A 13784-nucleotide genomic window follows, 5' to 3' on the forward strand; every position below is an offset into this window, starting at 1 on the left:
TCATTAGCTTTTAATCAGTGAGTGACATGTCTGTTTTTTTTGTTTTGTTTTGGTTTTTTTAGACTGTTTTTAACAGATTTTAATTTGTCTTTGCTTTTATGATGGTTGTATTTTGTTGTTCTTAGCCCGCTTAACACCCTGTGTTATCACTAGTTTTATTTACTTATTTAATCCCTTGTTTTATGTTTGGTGTACGGCACTTTGGCCAGCTGTAAAGTTCTTAAAGTGCTTTATAAATAAAGTTGGTATGGTATGGTATGGTATGGTATGGTATGGTATGGTAAGCCTCGATGGTGCTATGAAAATACAGAGAAATAGGAGAATTTGGCCTTTTTAGGTGCAAATGCTGAGAAGTATTTCCTTGACTCTGTAGAAAAGTGTAAATATGAGCTAAGATTAGAGCTGAACAGATGATTCAGATTCATTAAAAGCGTCAAACCAAAGCCTCAGTGTAAACATCTGCTACGGTTCCGGCTTCGATATCGCCTCTGCAAAGCCATGACGTCACCGCAGCCTTAACGTCTTTCTAACAGACAGACAGATGGACGGATAAACAGACAGGCAGGCAGGCCGGCAGGCAGGGCGACGGTTGGTGGAGGTTTAAGAAACTGCCTGAAAAACATATATCTCATTGGGGTTTGCTGACTCAGCGTTTCCCCGGGCGCTGACTCTATTTCTGACTCAGCATGTGAGCGTGAGTGTGTCCGTGTGTGTGTGTGTGTGTGTGTGGATATTTTTATTTACATCTAAACGGCGGCGGCGTGCGATTTAGCCGTCGTTTCAGAGACAAAGAGGAGAAAAAAACCCCACCTGCAGCACCATGACCTGATTTCCACTGAGATAATATAACACACAAGGTCAAATGCACACACACACACACACACACACACACACACGGACAGACATTTATATAAATGATCGATATTCCATAATAAGCAGCAGTGATGGATTTCCAATAGTGGGATAAACTGGGACGATCTGGAAATGAGAGACGGAGGAAATCCCATTACCTGCAGATCTATGGCTTCACTAATACAGACAGACACACACACACAAACACACACACACACACACACACACACAGACTTGGTGTGGAAACACAACAAAGCTACATTTGCACCAAAACAACACCGATATAGTGGAAAAAACACCCAAATTTAAGCCCAATTCTCTAAAACTTAAACCCCCATCACTACTTTCCTTTACACAGCGTATGAACTTTGGACGCTGATAACGCACACACTGTGAAAAGACGGGAAAAAAACCCTCAATAATTGAAATTCCCGTCACGTAAACTCATACATCCTGCATTAGGGCTGCACAGTTTGGTGAAAAAGTCATGCTTCAGCTCAAAAATACCAACTTTAACGAGTCGAAAAAGTACAAAAAAACCCTCTAACCCTGTCATTTTACACAGTCCGGCTATGATTAATGGGTCTTCCTCTGGTTAAAATGGCAAATGAAAATGAATATTCCGCTAATATTCCAATTTACATGCGTATAAATCCAGTTATATTCATGCACACCTCCTGTATTATTTCTCTCAGCTGTAGAATGTAACAGCCCTTTATTTGACTGAGGTTTTATATTACACTCAGGCCTTTATTTCTTCCATTTCCTTCCTTTATTAAGTAGAAATTATCATATTTGGTGTCGAAACCTGCTAAAATTGTTCTTTTCAACAAGTCATATCAAAATAAAAGCCTTCTAGTGTTTCAGTGAATAGAACCCACTCATTATTTGACAAAGCTTTTATTGTGTAACTGTCACCTTCATGTTTCTATAAAAGATTGTTTCGCTGAAGTGTAAAACACACACACACCTGCTGTGGCTGTAATCGGACAATGATACAGAAATGTTGAAAACAGGCAGAATATACTGCACATTATATGATATGCACAAGTATTACTATTTTTAACCATATCTGTAATAGAAAACTGTCTTTTATTTGTTCGTGTCAAACTGAACCCCAGATATTATTAGAACTCCTGCTCAAAACTGACTCCTAGTTTTAATTTAGGCTAATTCAGTATATTTACATTTGTATATTTAACCCATAAAGACCCAAACAGCCACCACTGACCAAAACCATCTACCGATATAAACTGTTTAATATCTGTTGATCCACTAATCCTATCAATACATGTAAATATTTGGTGTAAAATACAGTTTGTCGTCTTTTCATGGTCATCAGATATGACCCATTTGGACGTTCAGGGGCTCCGTAGTAACCATGGAAACACCATCATCATCTACAACATTAATTCACCAGTAAAACCCATGGAGTTGGATCACTGATAGTGGATGGAGGCATTTGGTTTATGTTCAGTTATTGATAGATATGACTAAAAAAAGTCACTTTTTCTTCAGTTTTCTCTGTTTTTGAGAGAATAACCCTCAACTTTAACCTGAGCTTTAATTGACATCTACATGATCACTGAAATAAATCTAGGAAAATAGCAGATTTTCCCTTAAAAATGCAAAATACAGAGGATAATACTAGAATAAATTGTGATAAATCACTGAAGAAAGGTTTAAAAAATAGAGAGAAATTCATTCGGGAACTGACAAACAAGTAGCACTAGGGCTGAACGATACGGACAAAATTTCATATCTCGATATTCATGCCAGTTATCTCGATATCAATACGATATGACTACGGGTTCGGTGAAAACCAAGCATTTTTCAGAAAAATACAAACATCATACTACAAAAGAATGTGGAAAGTGCAGTTTTATGTATTATTTATAAGAACTCACTGCCAGTCATCAACATTAACATAAAGTATAAATAAATACAACTTGTGATTTCCAGAGCTGTACATGCAGGGCAAGCGCAGGGAAATCTATATTGTTTATATCTTTGCTTTTTTGATATTAATATCTTGAATGTTCCTATCTAGATATAGATACGATAACGATATAAACTTTCAGCCCTAAGTAGCACTGCATATCTACATGATCAGTGAATTAAGTATAAGAAAATAGCAGATTTTCACTTAAAAATGTTAAATACAGGGGATGATGCAAAAGTAAATTGTGATAAATAGGTGAAGAAAGGTTAAAAATAGAGAAATTCATTTGGGAACTGACACACAAGTAGCACTGGGTCTTTATGGGTTAAAACTGAATAAACTGACCATGAATGTAAAGTTTGTTTCTTGTATTGACAAAAAATCCCCTGAATAGATTCTAAAAAGTGCAGTTTTTGTCTTTTCAGGATTACAAAACAACCAAATGCATCCCTTTCCACAGCAGAAAAGCTTAAAAATGTCTTAAATTTCTGACAATTTCTCCAAAATACCTGCAGATTAACACCCTGTCAGACTCTTCAACACAATATGAATCATTTATCCATCACCTGAACCCGATCGATTGGTTTATCGATCAGATAAACATCTGCTAACCTGAGCTTTTAAGGACATCTACATGATCAGTGAATGAAAACAGCAGATATTTACTTAAAAAGGCAAAATACAGAGGATATTATTAGAATAAATTGTAATAAATCACTTAAGAAAGGTTAAAAAAAGAGAGAAATTCATTCAGGAACTGACGCACAAGTAGAACTGGGTCTTTATGGGTTAAAGCTGAATAAACTGACCATGAATGTAAAGTTTGTTTCTTGTATTGTCAAAAAAAATCCCTTGAATAGATTCTAAAAAGTACAGTTTTTGTCTTTTCAGGATGATAACGATTACAAACCCCCATTTCCACAGCAGAAAAGCTCGAAAATCTCTTTGATTTCTGACGATTTCTCCAAAATAACTGCAGATTAATGCCCTGTCAGACTCTTGAACATGATATAAATCATTTCTCAAAGGGGAATGTTTCAACCCCTACTCCTTACAACTTCGTTTCAAGGGGTAGTGACAAGTGCAAGGACCAAGGGGTAGGGGTAAGGGGGAGGACCAAGGGGTAGGGGGAAGGGGGAGGACCAAGGGGTAGGGGTAAGGGGGAGGGCCAGGGGGTGAACTGGGATTGGGCCTTATTCTTCACCAGTCGGTAAATCTTGGACTCAGCTGCCCAGATTTACTCATTTGTTGCATTGCTTCATGTTTGCTGATCCAGATTTGTTAATTGTTTTGACGTGGATTGTCAATTAAGCCGGTTTCTACTTTCTAATTAAGTCAAAAGTGGATGATTTCTTTCATTAGACGGCCAAATTAGCCAAATATTTACCCATCATTCCAAAGTGCTGTGATTAAAATCCCACTTTGGGTCAACCTGACCTCTACCGTAAAAAGCTGCGTTGTAATACCATCTTTTTCAGAATAAACCCAAATAAGTGACTCTTTGGTGGAGGTAAACTCTTCTTGCGTTTGCCTTCCAGTCACATTCCTCCATTCCTCTGTGAGTGACCTCTGACCTTTAACGATCACATGACCGTCCCCATAACCCCACTAAAACTCCATCAGATAAAAACGACGCCGCGGCTTATAGAAGTACAAATCTGACATTTCATTTGTTTCGCTCTACTTTGTTTGTGTTTTATGTCGACTTGACATTTTTAACACGCCAAAACCCACGCTGACGGGAACATTATTTCTGACGTCTTATACACAAATCAATGCGCTGACAAAATAATTTGACGAAAATGATCATTAACATCAACTTTTGCTTCCCAAACTGAATGAAACAAAATGACAGCTATTAAAGAAAATAACTGTTTCATGTGGGAGACACTTGTGTAAATATGAAAATGAGGAGGAAAAACTGATCAGGGAGCAGCTCATGTGGATTCAGCGAGATTTTCTGTGAGAATGAAACTAAAGCTGCAACACTGAGTCCAGTAATTGACAGAAAACTGTTAATTAACCCATAAAAACCCAAACAGCCACTGAGACAAAACCATCTACTGATCTAAAACATCTAATAATAACTTCTGATCCTTTAATCCTATCAATACATGTAAATAAGTGGTGTAAAAAACAGTTTTTCATCTTTTCATGGTCATCAGATATGACCCATTTGGACGTTCAGAGGCTCTGTAGTTACCATGGAAACACCATCATCTTCTACAACATTGATTCACCAGTAAAACCCATGGAGTTGGATCAATGACAATGGATGGAGACACTTGTTTTTACATTCAGTTAACAATATATTTTCTGAAAAAGTCATTTTTTTCCTCATTTTTCTCTGTTTTGAAATAATTAGCTTTGAATTTACTGTGAGTTTTCATGAGCATTGACATAATCTGTGAAGGAAATATAGGAAAACACATGATTTACACCAAAAAAATGCAAAATACAAAGGATAATATTAGTTTTAAAAATGGTGATAAATCATTTAAGGAAGGTAGAAATAGAGAAAAATTCATTTGGGAACTGCCACATTATACGGAGTTGGATCAATGGCAGTGGATGGACACGCTGGGTTTATGTTAAATTATTGTTATATTTTACAGAAAAAGTCACTTCAGTCTTCAGTTTTCTCTGTTTTCAGACTGATCTCAAGAACTCGTGTTGTGTTTCACGCCAGTTCTTATGGCATTTGGCATGCTATATGTGCACATTTTTATCCTTTCGCGTATTATTCAGCGGCATTTGATCGCGCATCAATGTACACCAAGATCTGCGGTTTACATATCAGTAGCCCCTAACCCTAACCACTAGCTGCGTGGTATTTGACACGGCGTAAACATACACGCGGAAAGCTTATAATGTGTACAGATTTTAATTGGTGTGTTATTCATGATATCACATTGCTGTTTTTTTTTTTTAATCTTTTTATGAGCAATGTAACAGTACATACAAAGGAGCAGAATTACAGTGCATTCATTATACACTGCCTTTTATATCGTTTTTCCCCATGCCCAGTCCAACCCCAAGGCCCTCCGAGAAGGGGCAACAGCAGAAACAAGAACATCATAACAGTCTCTGAGCAGTAGAAAATCAAATAAGTACAAGCAGTATCAAATCTGTGGTGTACAAGAATATTAACTGACCTAATGGAAATAGAAGAAAATAAAAATTAATTAATCAATTAATTAAAAAAAAAATAATTAAGTCATAGCTTGTAAATACCTGTGTTTACTTTTAAATATTAGACATTACCTAGATGTGTCAAATGTGACTATAATTGGTAGACAGAACAAATTACGACAAAAAACAACAACACCTAAACAATAATAAAATAGAGGAGGGTGGAGGTGTGAGAGATCAGTCTGAAGGCAGCGTTTGTAAAGACTGAAAGTAATCTAAAAAAAGATTGCCATTTATTAAAGAATTTAGTTGAGGAGCCTTGTAGTGAGAGTCGAATCTTTTCTAATTTAAGAAAAAACATAACATCTTTAAGCCAAAATGAAATAGACGGGGGTTTAGGAGACTTCCACAAAAATAAGATACGTCGTCTTGCAAGGAGGGATGTAAAAGCTATTATATCAGACTCTATTTGGTTAAAAGAGGAGTCAACAGGGAGCCCAAATATCGCTATAAAAGGGCACGTATTGATATTTTTCCTAAGAATATTAGTCATGATCATAAAGTCATCACCCCAAAATTTCAGTAATTTAGGACAGGAGAAGAACATATGGGTTAAGGTGCAGGGAGAGCCCTGACATTGCTGTTTTTGATACAATATCGCTGAACTTTAATCTGAGCTTTCATGAACATCTACATCAGGCGTGTCCAAAGTCCGGCCCGGGGGCCAATCACGGCCCGCGGTCAGATTTTATACGGCCCCCAGCTTGGGTTTTATATTGTATTATTTATGGCCCGCTTGGACTGTCGAAGCGAGTACATGAATCATAAAAGGTTCAAAATGCAGTTTCTCCTTCACCTCATGGTGGCAGCACCACTCTAACTCTATCTGGCTCTGTGACCTCACCGTGAACCTTTTTCGCTAATTTCTAACCACGGCGCCTGTAAATAAAAAACCGAAAGTTGACAGTGAGGGCCGCCGCTTCCAGGAGAGATGGGGATTACAATTTTTTTTCACTGAAAATCGAGGCGATTGTGTTTGCCTAATTTGCCAAGAGACTGTTGCCTTGTTTAAGGAATTCAATGTAAAGAGACAAGAGCAGACAAAACATGCTAACGCATATGACAAGCTAGCAGGGAGTGAGCGTTCCGAAAAAGTGAAGCAAATTCAAGCTGCTTTAAACTCACAACAGTGACTCTTCATGTGAACCTGTGAGTTCAGTGAATTCACCACCAGGGCAGGCTACCAAGTTGCCAGGTTAGTTGCCTATAACTGCTGGTGTTATGTACTTGTAGATGTGACACAAAATATCACTTTCTGAATGATTTTGTGAAAGACAAGAGTAAGAGTCATATGTTTTCATCTTAAACGTTAACAGACTTTGCATTACTGAGTAATATACAGGGTGGGGAAGCAAAATTTACAATGAACATTTAGTTGTTTTTTCTCAGCAGGCACTACGTCAATTCTTTTGAAACCAAACATATATTGATGTCATAATCATACCTAACACTATTATCCATACCTTTTCAGAAACTTTTGCCCATATGAGTAATCAGGAAAGCAAACGTCCAAGAGTGTGTGATTTGCTGAATGCACTCGTCACACCAAAGGAGATTTCAAAAATAGTTGGAGTGTCCATAAAGACTGTTTATAATGGAAAGAAGAGAATGACTATGAGCAAAACTATTACCAGAAAGTCTGGAAGATACTATTAAAGAAGAATGGGAGAAGTTGTCACCCCAATATTTGAGGAACACTTGCGCAAGTTTCAGGAAGCGTGTGAAGGCAGTTATTGAGAAAGAAGGAGGACACATAGAATAAAAGCATTTTCTATTATGTAAATTTTCTTGTGGCAAATAAATTCTCATGACTTTCAATAAAATAAAGGGGTGACATGTTGGTGCAGTGGTCAGCACTCGTGCCTCACAGCAAGAAGGTCCTGGGTTCGATTCCAACACCAGTCGACGGGGGGTGGGACCTTTCTGTGTGGAGTTTACATGTTCTCCCCGTGTCTGCGTGGGTTCTCTCCGGGTACTCCGGCTTCCTCCCACCATCCAAAGACATGCACTAATAGGTTAACTGGCTAATCTAAATTGCCCATAGGTGTGAATGTGAGAGTGATTGTTTGTCTCTATATGTTCAGCCCTGCGATGAACTGGCGACTTGTCCAGGGTGTACCCCGCCTTCGCCCCTATGTAGCTGGGATAGGCTCCAAGCGACCCCCGTGACCCTAGTGAGGATAAAGTGGGTTCAGAAAATGAATGAATGAATGACTTTCAATAAACTAATTGGTCATACACTGTCTTTCAATCCCTGCCTCAAAATATTGTAAATTTTGCTTCCCCACCCTGTATGAGTAATGATTACTCATACAAGTCATGTTTAAAATGAATGTGGGGTTAAGATTTTTATCAACTTGGATGTTTAAGATACTCTATACAGTTTGTTCTATGTTATCTGACTCCAGATGTGAAAGGAAGGCAGAACTGTTTTTTTTTTTTTTAATTTGTTCACACCTGAGTGGCTTAGATTTGGTTACATTGCCATTTTAAAAAATGATATTGTGACAATGAAAATAAAATTGTTGTAGAACAGCGCATTTATATGTAATTTTTACTGTTTAAAAAATGTCTGAAGGGACCACTGGCCCCTGGTAATGTCCACATTATCAGATCTGGCCCTCTTGAAAAAAAGTTTGGACACCCCTGATCTACATGATCAGTGAAGTAAATATAAGAAAATACCTGATTTTCACTGGAAAAATGCTAAATAGTGGTCAAGTGCAAAGGTTGTAAATACTTGTGTTTATGTTCAGTTATCGGTATATTTAGCTGAAAACAGTAACTTTTTCTTCAGTTTCCTCTGATTTGATATAATAACCTCAGAATGTACTCTGAGTGTTAACGAACAGCTACATGATCAATGAATTAAATATAGGAAAATACATGATTTATACTGAAAAATGCAAAATACAGAGGATAAACTTTGAATAAATGGTGATAGATTAATTAGGAAAAGGTTTAATCGAGTAAAAAAAAATCATTCAGGAGTTGCAGCAGGTCTTTATGGGTTAAGAGTCGAAGTGGATTTTCACGACAGGTTTTGCAGATACTGACCAACACCAAGTTTGGAACAACATTTAAGAGTCTTTAATCAATGACTGAAAGTGAAACTGCATAATAAGTCATGATCATAATCCCAGAACCCCACCCCACCATCCTGCCACCACTAATACCCACTCACTGCATCACACATGGATTCATCCGCCACTCAAAATAGTCCAACACATTTCCTCCTGTCTGATAAAAAATACAATCAGCTGTTCCAGAGGTGACAAACATCACTGCTCCATGTGGCAGGAAAAAAAATACACCTTTAACCCCTAAAGACCCAAACATCCAAAAGCATCTACTGATCTAAAATGTCTAATACCTGTTGATCCACTAATCCTATCAATGCATGTAAATAACAGACATAAAATACAGTTTGTCATATTTTCATGGTCATCAGATATGAAAAAAAGTCTGTTTTTCTTCAGTTTTCTCTGCTTTTAATAGAATAACCCTCAACTTTAACCTGAGCTTTAATTAATATCTACATGATCAGGGAATTAAGTATAAGAAAATAGCAGATTTTCACTTAAAACTGTTAAATACAGAGGATGATGCAAAAGTAAACTGTGATAAATTGCTGAAGAAAGGTTAAAAACAGAGAAATTAATTTGGGAACTGACTCACAAGTAGCACTGGGTCTTTATGGGTTAAAACTGAATAAACTGACCAGGAATGTAAAGTTTGTTTCTTGCACTGACAAAAAATCCCCTGAATAGATTCTAAAAAGTACAGTTTTGTCTTAAACCCCAAAATGCATCCCTTTGCAGAGCAGAAAAGCTTGAAAATGTCTTAAATTTCTGACAATTTCTCCAAAATACCTGCACATTAATGTCCTGTCAGACTGTGCAACACAATATGAATCATTTATCCATCACCTGAACCCGATCGATCGGTTTATCGATCAGATAAACATCTGCTAACCTGAGCTTTTAAGGACATCTACATGATCAGTGAATTAAATATGAGAACATAACAGATTTTCACTTAAAACTGCAAAATACAGAGGATGATACTAGAGTAAATTGTGATAAATCACTTAAGAAAGGACAAAAATAGAGAGAAATTAATTTTTTGGGAACTGACACACAAGTAGTACTGGGTCTTTATGGGTTAAAGCTGAATAAACTGACCATGAATGTAAAGTTTGTTCCTTGCATTGACAAAAAAATCCCCTGAATAGATTCTAAAAAGTGCAGTTTTTGTCTTTTCAGGATGATAACAATTACAAAACCCCCAAAATGCATCCCTTTCCACAGCAGAAAACCTTGAAAATGTCTTAGATTTCTGACAATTTCTCCAAAATAACTGCAGATTAATGCCCTGTCAGACTCTTCAACACAATATGAGTCATTTATCCACCACCTGAACCCGATCGATCCAAATAAACATCTGCTAACCTGAGCTTTTATGGACATCTACATGATCAGTGAATTAAGTATAAGAAAATAGCAGATTTTCACTTAAAACTGTTAAATACAGAGGATGATACAAAAGTAAATTGTGATAAATCACTTAAGAAAGGTTAAAAAATAGAGAGAAATGTATGTGGGAACTGACACACAAGTAGCACTGGGTCTTTATGGCTTAAAATCTCTTAAAGCTGAATAAACTGACCACGACTGTAAAGTTTGTTTCTTGTATTGACAAAAAAATCCCCTGAATAGATTCTAAAAAAGTGCAGTTTTTGTCTTAAACCTCAAAATGCATCCCTTTCCACAGCAGAAAGGCTTAAAAACGCCTTAAATTTCTGACAATTTCTCCAAAATACCTGCAGATTAATATCCTGTCAGACTCTTCAACACAATATGAATCATTTAGCCATCACCTGAACCCGATCGATCAGTTTATCGATCAGATAAACATCTGTTAACCTGAGGTTTAATGGACAGTGAATGAAAATACCTGATTTTCACTTAAAAATGTAAAATACAGAGGATATTATTGGAATAAATTGTGATAAATCACTGAAGAAAGGTTAAAAAAGAGAGAAATTCATTTGGGAACTGACTCACCAGTAGCACTGGGTCTTTATGGGTTAAAATCTGTTAAAGCTGAAAAAACTGACCATGAGTGTAAAGTTTGTTTCTTGTAATGACAAAAAAATCTCCTGAATAGATTCTAAAAAGTGCAGTTTTTGTCTTTTCAGGATGATAACTATTACAAAACCCCCATTTCCACAGTGGACAAGCTTGAAAATGTCTTACATTTCTGACAATTTCTCCAAAATAACTGCAGATTAATGCCCTGTCAGACTCTTCAGCACAATCTGAATCATTTATCCATCACCTGAACCTGATCGATCAGTTATCAATCAGATAAACATCTGCTAACCTGAGCTTTTATGGACATCTACATGACCAGAGTGAATGAAAATAGCAGATTTTCACTTAAAAATGCAAAATACAGAGGATATTATTAGAATAAATTGTGATAAATCAATTAAGAACAGTTAAAAAATAGAGAGAAATTCATTTGGGAACTGACACACAAGTAGCACTGGGTCTTTATGGGTTAAAACTGAATAAACTGACCACGAATGTAAAGTTTGTATCTTGTATTGTTAAAAAATCCCCTGAATAGTTTCTAAAAAGTGCAGTTTTTGTCTTTTCAGGATGATAACGATTACAAAAACAACAAAACACATCCCTTTCCACAGCAGAAAAGCTTAAAGACATCTTAAATTTCTGACAATTTCTCCAAAATAACTGCAGATTAATGCCCTGTCAGACTCTTCAACACAATATGAATCATTTATCCACCACCTGAACCCGATCGATCAGTTTATCGATCAGATAAACATCTGTTGCTGAGGACACATGGGGGTTTGGGGCAGAGGCAGACCTGCTGCTGCTGCATCCTTTCCATCTCCACATCCATCATCATACAGCCGATCACATCACTTATCGATCGGTCTGATTGATCACCTCAGAGCAGCTCTGGGTGACAGTGTGAAGGTTATTCTTCCAGTTTTGGATTGTGAGTCATCCTTTTATTTTTATCCTTTTCTTATATAAGGATCCCAGAGCTGATCCTTTGGGTTATTGATTATCTTCTCAGGGTGTCAGTTTGGAGGAGAATCTGTGGTGTTTCTGTGCTGTTCCGATACACAACATCTGATTTGTACACTTTTAGTTTACAGATCATCACATCAATGAAACTAATAGATAATCGATTGAAATGATCATCAGCTGATCGGAGGGTTTTAAAGCAGCAGCAGCAGCAGCAGCACGCGGGGCAGTGTGGAGCAGAGCAGCAGCTGTTATACAACTGATGGATGGGCTTTTCTGATTGATAACCTTCAGCCCTGCTATGAGCTATACATCAATCACAAAGGGATTATTATTATTATCACGATCTGATCTTTGAAAACCGATCGATATTCAGCTCCATCAGTTTGACCCGGAATAGAAACAAACACGGATCGATCCGGTTCTGGAGGTGGATTCAGAGGATGGAGGCTCCTCTCCCAGGCACATGGACGGACGGATGAAGGCGGATTCAGGGGGAGAGAGAAAAAACACACACTCACACACACACTCACATACACACACTCAGATGGATTTTCGGTGTTAAACGCGGCGGCGGAGGCGCGCGAGGAACCGGGCCGGACGCAGAGACGCACGGGCGGCTTTTGCTTTTTCTTCTGCGTTTTTAGACGTTTTCCTCCAGCCTCCCCCCCCTTTGTTCTTCTTTAATGGATCGGCGTCTGGAGCCCTGCTACCTCCCAGACCCCCCCTCCCCTACCACCACCACCACCTCCTCCCCCACCCCCACCAGCAGCACCACCACAAATACACTCCGGAAAAAAAAACACACACAAATCCAAACATCTCATTTTACGCACCGAATTTAATCGACGGAAAACGCAAAAGGTGCGCAAACCGAGGCCGTGTAGCTTCTGAAATCCCCCCGGGGGTGAAAGCTGCCCTACCTGGGGTATCAACCAGCCCAGCTCCTACCCCTTTACCCCCACTCTGAGCCGGGGAAAACACTGGAAAAGGGGGATATTTCCGTGCGTAAAAGCCACAGAGAGGACGCGGTGATGCGGTGACGAGGGAGGCGAGGCGTTTTCCCCCCCACTGAAACATCCACGCACATACATATACACCCCCACCTCCACCCCGCTTACCCCCAGATCTCCCAGGTCCACCCGGACTCTCTGAACCCCCCCCCACTTGCCTCTCCACCCTGCAGCACAAACCTCCCCAAAGCCGCTCCAACCTACCTGGAGAGAAAAGCGCAGAAAAAGTCCAATCACTTCTTTAAAATCCACAGTCCCACGCGTGGTGCTGCTTTTTTTCTTTTTCTTCTTCTTCTTTTTTTCTTCTTCTTTCACATAAAACCTGAGTGAGCGGAGGTCAGGTGTCGGCAGGAGGAGGAGGAGAGTGCGCAGGAGTCCGAGCACACACGGGATTCACGCGTGGAAAAGTCCAAATAAGAATAATCCAGTTTGTGGAATGGTCACGGTGGACAACGCGGAGCGGCGCGGCGCGTCTCCCCCATTCACACACAGCCTGCCTCGGCTTGGCTCGGCTCGGTCTGCCCCTGCTCCGCTAGAGCCAGCCCCCCATCTGGACTGGACCACTGCGCACCCGGGTGGGAGGGGGTGGGGCAATAAGCACCGGTGAATCCTACTAAAAAAACACAATTATTCTACTTTTTATTTAATTATGTTGCAAAAATATGCGTATTTACTTTAATTTAAAGCTGTAAAGTGTGTCTTTTTGTATGTGAATCGTGTAAA

The 13784-nt window shown here is 38.7% G+C and overlaps 1 protein-coding gene across 1 annotated transcript in view; it reads right to left on the reverse strand.

Annotated features, from left to right (window-relative positions):
- LOC115422047 (plexin A3-like) overlaps positions 1-13541 on the reverse strand; it is a 322979-nt gene extending 309438 nt beyond the window's left edge. The window contains 1 exon segment of the mRNA XM_030138091.1: positions 13266-13541. The gene's annotated coding sequence lies outside the window, so the exon portion shown is untranslated.
- Positions 13542-13784: the final 243 nt, after the last annotated feature.

Source organism: Sphaeramia orbicularis, chromosome 7 (genome assembly GCF_902148855.1).
Source record: "Sphaeramia orbicularis chromosome 7, fSphaOr1.1, whole genome shotgun sequence".
Taxonomy (NCBI): Eukaryota; Metazoa; Chordata; class Actinopteri; order Kurtiformes; family Apogonidae; genus Sphaeramia; species Sphaeramia orbicularis.